This window comes from Heterodontus francisci, chromosome 15 (assembly GCF_036365525.1).
Source record: "Heterodontus francisci isolate sHetFra1 chromosome 15, sHetFra1.hap1, whole genome shotgun sequence".
NCBI classification, from domain to species: Eukaryota; Metazoa; Chordata; class Chondrichthyes; order Heterodontiformes; family Heterodontidae; genus Heterodontus; species Heterodontus francisci.
Genome location: NC_090385.1, coordinates 50,502,770 through 50,510,402, shown reverse-complemented (window position 1 = coordinate 50,510,402; position 7,633 = coordinate 50,502,770). Strand labels below are relative to the sequence as shown.

Below are 7,633 nucleotides of genomic sequence, written 5' to 3'. Positions count from 1 at the left end.
GCTAATGATGATGAAGCAGGGTGTGGTACATGTTGAAGTCAGGATGGTATGTGACAAGGAGGGGAGCTTGGAAGTGATGGTGTTCCCGAAACACTACTCTTTTTCTCCTTTCTGATAGCACATGTCCGAGGTGAACGAGATGTTGTCTAAGTAATCTTGATAAGTTGCTACAGTGCATACGGTGGATACTGTAAACTACAGCCACAGTGAGCCAATGATGGAGGTGGGGGATATTGAGTCCCATGGCAGGGGCAGCGATCAAGCAAGCTTCCTAGTGTAAAAAAAGCAGTGTGTCTTTATCAAAGTTAACAAAATTGCAAATATTCAAACATTTGCAATTTAAATTAAGAAGGGATTAATAGTTACCAGTATGTTTTTGAAATCAAAGAGAGGTAGCTAGTGGCAACAAGGTGTCAGAGGAGCACCATAGAGGTTGATTAATAAGTACCAGATGAGCACTGGGGCGGAAACTAATATAACAGCGCCAAGTGAGCGTGGGACAGGGAGTGACAGCAAAGAACAGTGTGAGGGGACGCCCTGTTGAACACAGCTAGTATGTAAGTGGTAGAGTATAGAATAGCGGCAACCTTGGGAGTTGAAAGGACTGGAGGGGTATTGAAAAAGGTAGGAATTAATCCTGGAAAAATTCACTGAAAGAATGATGAACTGATTTAAATTAAACTGATTAAGCTTTAGAAAGGTTCATTATGTACAAACTAGGAAAGAATTGAAACGTTTACCATTAAATTGAATTGATATCTGTATGCCAGTCTGTAGTCTGATAATAACCTATTAGTCCGTCTGTAAAACTAAGACTAAAGCTTTGATTTTAACTGGGGCTGGGAATCAGAAGCTGAAGCAGGCAGCAAACATCAGTTTACCGGAGCATGAGGTGCGGGAGATTTTAAATCTCAGGCCTCATTTGAATGTTCCGACACTGACTTCTGCCTGAAGCCAGTGGGGGTAATGTTAAGGGTGAGAGTGGAGGTTCATGCGGGGTCAGGTTGCTAATGGAAATGGTCCCCAGCAAGGTAAGTAAGGAAAGGGGGAAATCGGTAAAGTGAGCAATCAGAGAAGCGCTCCTAGTGCATCGAGCTCACAAGGAACCTTTAAAATGTAAACAAAATGCCTAGATATATGACACCTGCCACCAGCTTACGCTGGAAGATTGAGACTGTGCGGGCCTTAGTTAGAGTCATAGAATCATTTACGGCACAGAAGGAGGCCATTCGGCCCATTGAGTCCATGCTGGCTCTCCGCAGAGCAATCCAGTCAGTCTCACTCTGCCGCTCGATCTCCATAGCCCTGCAAGTTTATTTCCTTCAAGTACCCAATCAATTTCCTTCTGAAAATTAGTGCGCAGTTAAAATAACATGCGCACCCTCATGGGTGGGCAGCCTTCCTGCATCTGATTTCAAGTAAATTAAGATGGTGATGGTTTCTGGAACACATTTAGAATGTGGCACGAACTTCCCCTACCATGTTAATCCAGCTCTCGCTTGCACCATTCCTGCTGGGATAGGGAGGAGGCTTTATGACTGCTATTGGGATGAAGAATCAAATAAACTCTATTGCATGTAAACACTCTGTTACTGAACTCCCTATTTAAATCCACCCAGTCTGGAATCTACCCTTACCACAGCATATAAACAGCCCAAGCCAATGTCACAGTGACATTGCCTGTGACTATGCTGCATTATTACTCTTTGTCCTTCTCGATCTTTCCAATTCAAAACCATTGACCACTGTCTCTCCTGCATCATCCTGCTCCATTGGATTGAACTTGCATGATTCCATTCCTACCTAAATGCCAGAGCATTTCCAGCAATCCCTTCTCTTGTCTCCCACACCATTCTCTCTAGAATTGCCCAGGGACCGAGATTTGATCCTTTCCACTGATTTCATCTCCTTCCCTGGCCACACTCTTAGGCTGAACAAGACGATTTGTATGCTTGGTGTCCTGTTCACCATGAGCTGAGCTATAAAATTCACATCCTATTCCCCATCAACACCACTTACTTTCACCTTTGCAACACTGCCTTGTCCAGCATTGCTCTTACCTGAGCTCCTCTGCTACTGAAATTCTTATATTGGCCTTTGTTATTTCCAAACTCAACAACTCCAATGCCAGCCTCTTATCCTTCTCGCTCAATAAATTGCCCAAAACTGCAGCACATATCCTGTTCAACACTACGTTTGCTTGCCCTACACCCATGTCCTCGCTGACCTACATTGACATCCTGCCTCCCAATGGGTTAAATTAAAAATCATTGTTCTTATCTTTTAATCTCTGCATTCCCTTCCCTTATCTCTTCAATTTCCTACTGCCCTCAGTAAGCTATTTTAGCATTATAGTCAGTTCCAATCGTGCATTCATCTGATGGTCACAGACATCAGGGTCAGTGATAATAAACAAGAGTGAATCCCTGGCTGATTTTTTCACCCTTAGTCTAGGAAAACTGTGGTTGTTTGAATAATCTCCACTGCTGTGTCAACTAAGTTGAAAAAAAGATTTTTAAGATTGAGTCCCAAGCTATACAAAGGAGTTTTTACAACATACGAAGAAGACTGTAGCTTTAGTACAAATTATGTGTACTGTGGACCCAGAATATAATATCTGTTTACTAACTACAATAAAAAGTCCATTTCCTTTTAGAACTTGGCTTTCTAATTAACTTTGGACACAATTTCAGTGAATGTAAAGTCAACAGTTTAATTCTGGTTTCGACAACCGGTGTGTATGTGTGCCTTTCAACATGAAAGAGAAAGAAAGAAACAAAGAGAATTTATATAACAACTTTCATATTCTCAGGACATCCCAAAGCATTTCACCGCCAATTACTTACTTTTCAAGTGTAGTCATCGCTGTTATGTCGGCAAATGTGGCCGCCAATTTGCACACAGAAAGATCTCACATACAGTAAATGAGATAAATAGTCTTTTTTTGTGCAGCATTGCTTCGGGAATAAAGGTTAGACAGAAAACCAGGAGAACTCCCCTGCCCTTCTTTGAATCGCAGAATGGGATCTTTTATGATAAGAAACACTGATGGATACTTATCTCAACACAGCACTACTGTATATGTAGATGTCTTTTCAGCATGAGTAGTCCTGCAATATTCCTATGGCCTTAAGGTGCTGGCTTCTCCACACCCCTAATGACCCCCATGGAAGTCTGGCAACTTGGCTACACAGAGCAGGCTAGAGGGCCTAATACTGCTCTTATTTCTTACATTTCATCTCTTGTGCCATCCAACATAACAGGACGGTGGCAGTGACATAGCTCTTATTGCAAGTCGCAACTCAGCCTCCAAGCTAACTCTTTAGCATCCTGCTTGTCTCTTGCTTAAAATCATCATGTACTGCTCGCCCAAATGGCATGTCCAACTCCTCAATGCAACCTTCTCTCTTAGCTTCAGCAAGGAGCAACACCTTGTGCTCAATCTACAACTAAATCCTATCCCCCACAATCCCTTTATCTCACAATGCTATTTAGTTTCATATAAACACTCCCAGTCATTGGGACTCATGCTGGGCCTGAAGAAAGACTGCTGCTCCTCCTGGACCACAAGCAGTGCAATAAAGGTACTTACCAAATAGCCCTTCTCGCCTCCTTTTACTTGCTGGAATTCCCGTGGCCCAGGAATCTCCACCTCCATGAGTTAAAAATAAAAATATTGTTAAAATAGAGGCATGCAACCTCCTTGAAAGATTTTAGTGACCAGCCTGCCTTCTGAGAACAGGTTGGTTGCTGCCTCCAGTGGAACTGAAAGTGAGCAGGTTGTGATCAGGTTTGAGAATTTAAAACATTTTACCTTCCCACCCGTCCCCAACCCACCTGTCTTTGGGGGCTAAAACTCCCCATGTTGTTTCCATCAAACCATTTACGATCTCCCACCCCTGCCCTTCCCTATATTACAGTACCCATTTTGGCTCCCCTAATTTTGAGGGCTGCAAATCTGATTGCATCTGGAGCACAACTGATTTTATTCATTCATCGACAGTTCTGGCTCAACCATGTTAAACACTGCCATTTCTCAGTCAAATCCTCATATTACCCCAGGATTATTCTGGAGGGCAGGGACAACCCAGGGCTCCTTCCCGACATGTTGAACCACCTCTTCAAATCCCTTGGACCTCTTCAAACTTTCCATTGCAGTATGATATGGTCAATCATGCTGTTCTCTTCCATAGCCTGTCCTCTGTATTCCAACTCTGTGAAGCTGCCCTTACATAGGCCCACTCCTTTTTATCCCAGCACAGTCAGTGTACCTCCAGCAGTGTCTCTCTTCAAGCACCTGGACATTCACCTCCAGTATCTCCAGAAGACCGGGCCCTGGCCCTCTACCTTATCTGTGTGCTACTCCTCAGGAGCATCTTCCAAAAGCATGAAGTCAGCATTTATATTGTGCTGACAGCAGCCAGCTCCATCTCCTCACCACTTCTCTCAATCCCACAATTTCCTCTGTCAAACTGACCTTACGCTATGGATGTATCAAACTTTATTGCAACTCAACACCAGAAAAAAAGAAAGTTAGCCTGTTTGCATTTATGTAGCATTTGTCACGTCCTCAGAACATCCCAAAATGCTTTATAACCAATGATGTACTTTTGAAGTGTAGTCACTATTATAACATAGGAAAAGTAGCAGCCAATTGACATACAGCCAGCTCCCACAAACAACAATGAAATAAAAGACCACATAATTTGTTTTAGGTGTTGGTTGGTGGTTAAATCTTGGCCAGGACACTGGGTGAACTCCCTTGTTCTTCCATGAATAATGCTGTTGGATCTTTCACCTGAGAGGGTAGATGGGAACTTGGTTTAACATCTCATCCAAAAGACTGTACAAACAGATGTGTCAACTTTGATTTTGTACCCAAGTCTTTGGAGTGGGATTTGAACCCACAACCCTCTGATTTAGAGGTGTGAGTGTTACCACTGAAACGAGGTTTAGTTTAGTTTAGAGATACAACACTGAAACAGGCCCTTCGGCCGACCAAGTCTGTGCCGACCATCAACCACCCATTTACACTAATCCTACACTAATTCCATATTCCTACCACATCCCCACCTGTCCCTATATTTCCCTACCACCTACCTGTACTAGGGGCAATTGCTAATGGCCAATTTACCTATCAACCTGCAAGTCTTTGGCATGTGGGAGGAAACCGGAGCACTTGGAGAAAACCCACGCAGACACAGGGAGAACTTGCAAACTCCACACAGGCAGTACCCGGAATTGAACCCGGGTCGCTGGAGCTGTGAGGCTGCGGTGCTAACCACTGCGCCAAAGCCTTCATTTTTTGATCTCCCTCATTAAATCTTCTCCCACTGTGGCCACTTGCTCAGACTATAGCAGGCTGAGTGAAACCTTGGTTGCTTTTTTAACTCAGAGCTGAGCTTCAAACGCCAGGTCCTTTATATTACCAAAAGCACTTACTTTCAACTCCACAACATTATCTTCCTCTGCCTTTAGCACATCATCACCATTGGCAAAACTCTAATTCATGCCTCTGCTGCTTTTAGAATTGATATCTACAACATCTCGCTTGTTAGCCTCCCTTCATGCATCCTCGTTAAAGTCCAATTGGTCCAAACTCAACTGCCACTATCTTGTCCCACACAAAGGGTGGAATTTAATGCCCCCCACTCCCCGAATCGGGCTAGGAGGTGGGGGACCTACAGAATTGTGACAAGAGGTAGGGGGGAGGGCGGGGTGCCTGTCACCTTCCTGTCACATCGCGATGAAGTTGTGGGCTGAAGATGGCGGGGGCCACTGTCAGTACTGCAGGAGGCCTGGGAGCAGGCCCAGTGCTGCAGAGCTTCCTATGCAGAGGGCAATTGAGGTCTTTAAGTGGCTACTAATTGGAATTAATCCAGCGATGGGGGAGCCATCCACCACGCAGGGAGGTCACCCAGTAAAACAAGGCGCCCTCTCTGCAGGCTTGGGAGTGGGGGGGCCTCTTCCATGGCAATCTGTGGCCCATGGAAGGCTCCTGATGGCAAAGGCCACCACTGTGGCAACACCCCCTCTGCCCTCAATGCTCACCTCCTCCCCCCAATCGCCAGGCCCTGCCGGACTGGCCCCGGTGACCGTAACTCAGTTAACCCCCTCTGCGAGTCTGCAGCACTGGGCCTGCTCCCAGGCGTCCTGCAGTAATGACAGTGGCCCCCGCCTCTGGTGACGCTGCCAATACTACTGAGCTGCCAGCCCTCTGATTGGCTGGCAGCTCTTGGAGGTGGGATCCCCTTCCTTAAAGGGACGGGGATCCCGGCACAAGGTTACTTAAGTGCCTGAGCGCATTGAATCACATCGGGGTGGGGGGGGGGGCGCGGAGGTGGGGGACTCTGAAAGGCTGAGGCGGGTTTTCCATTGCCTTTTTGGCCCGGTGCCTGAAGCCTCGCTGGCATGACTATATTCAGCCCAAAATTGCACTTGCCTTTCAGCATCATGCTCAATGACACAAATTTGCTCCATCTCCAATGCATTCAGATACCTCCATAACCTTGCAACCCAGCCTTAAATCTCTCATATACCCTTTGATTCTTTGACTGACCATCTATTCATCTTCCTTCCCTTGAACTGCCTTGGCTGTACTTTCTGGAATTCCCTCTCTAAACCCCCTAAGTCTCTTTACTTCTCTTTCCGCATTTAAAAGCCTTCTTATTCTATCTTGATGACCAAGATTTTGAACAACTTTCCGAGATTTTCCACAATGACTTAGCATCCTGTTCTCTTATTTATTTATTGCCTTCATGCTTTAAAGCATTTTGGGACACTTTGGTGGTGATCTTTACAGAACACTTTAGGTGCTAAAGAGGTAAGAAGGTGGCCAAGATGGAGTCTTAATCTGGAACACCTGTTTGGCCCACATTTAGGGCAAAACATCATCTTGGTAAAGGAGTTGAGGCCTGTGCCAGGAATGGTCATCCAGAGGCTTCATGTACAGCCGATCGTCATTTAAAATGTTTACTAGCGCTCATTAAAGAGGCTGCACGGCATTTTTGTGGCTGTCGCTTCAACCACTGCCCTTTCCTAACAGCAACCCAGTGCTACTTAAAGGGATTTCTTCTTTTTCTTCTTCGTCGGCCTCCTTGTCTCGAGTGACAATAGGTAAGCACTTGGAGGTGGTTTGTGAAACAGCACCTGGAGTGGCTATAAAGGCCAATTCTAGAGTGACAGACTCTTCCACAGTTGCTGCAGATAAAATTGGTTGTCAGGGCTGTTACACAGTTGGCTCTCCCCTTGCGCTTCTGTCTTTTTTCCTGCCAACTGCTAAGTCTCTTCGACCCGCCACACTATAGCTACGCCTTTATGGCTGCCCGCCAGCTCTGGCGATCGCTGGCAACTGACTCCCACGACTTGTGATCAATGTCACAGGACTTCATGTCGCGTTTGCAGACATCTTTAAAGCGAAGACATGGACGGCCGGTGGGTCTGATACCAGTGACGAGCTCGCTGTACAATGTGTCCTTGGGGATCCTCCATCTTCCATGCGGCTCACATGGCCAAGCCATCTCAAATGCCGCTGGATCAGTAGGATGTATATGCTGGGCATGTTGGCCGCCTCGAGGACTTCTGTGTTGGAGATACGGTCCTGCCACCTGATGCCAAGGATTCTCCAGAGGCA

General features: G+C 45.8%; 1 protein-coding gene across 6 annotated transcripts in view; it reads left to right on the top strand.

Moving 5' to 3' along the window:
- The first annotated feature begins 493 nt into the window (after positions 1-493).
- Positions 494-7,633, top strand: part of LOC137377646 (claudin-14-like) — a 32,212-nt gene continuing 25,072 nt past the window's right edge. For 5 of the 6 annotated variants that reach the window (XM_068047525.1, XM_068047519.1, XM_068047520.1 and 2 more), the window contains exon 1: positions 509-624. The gene's annotated coding sequence lies outside the window, so the exon portion shown is untranslated. Of the gene's footprint in view, positions 625-7,633 lie in introns of all 6 variants that reach the window. The other variant, XM_068047523.1, reaches the window with a different exon arrangement.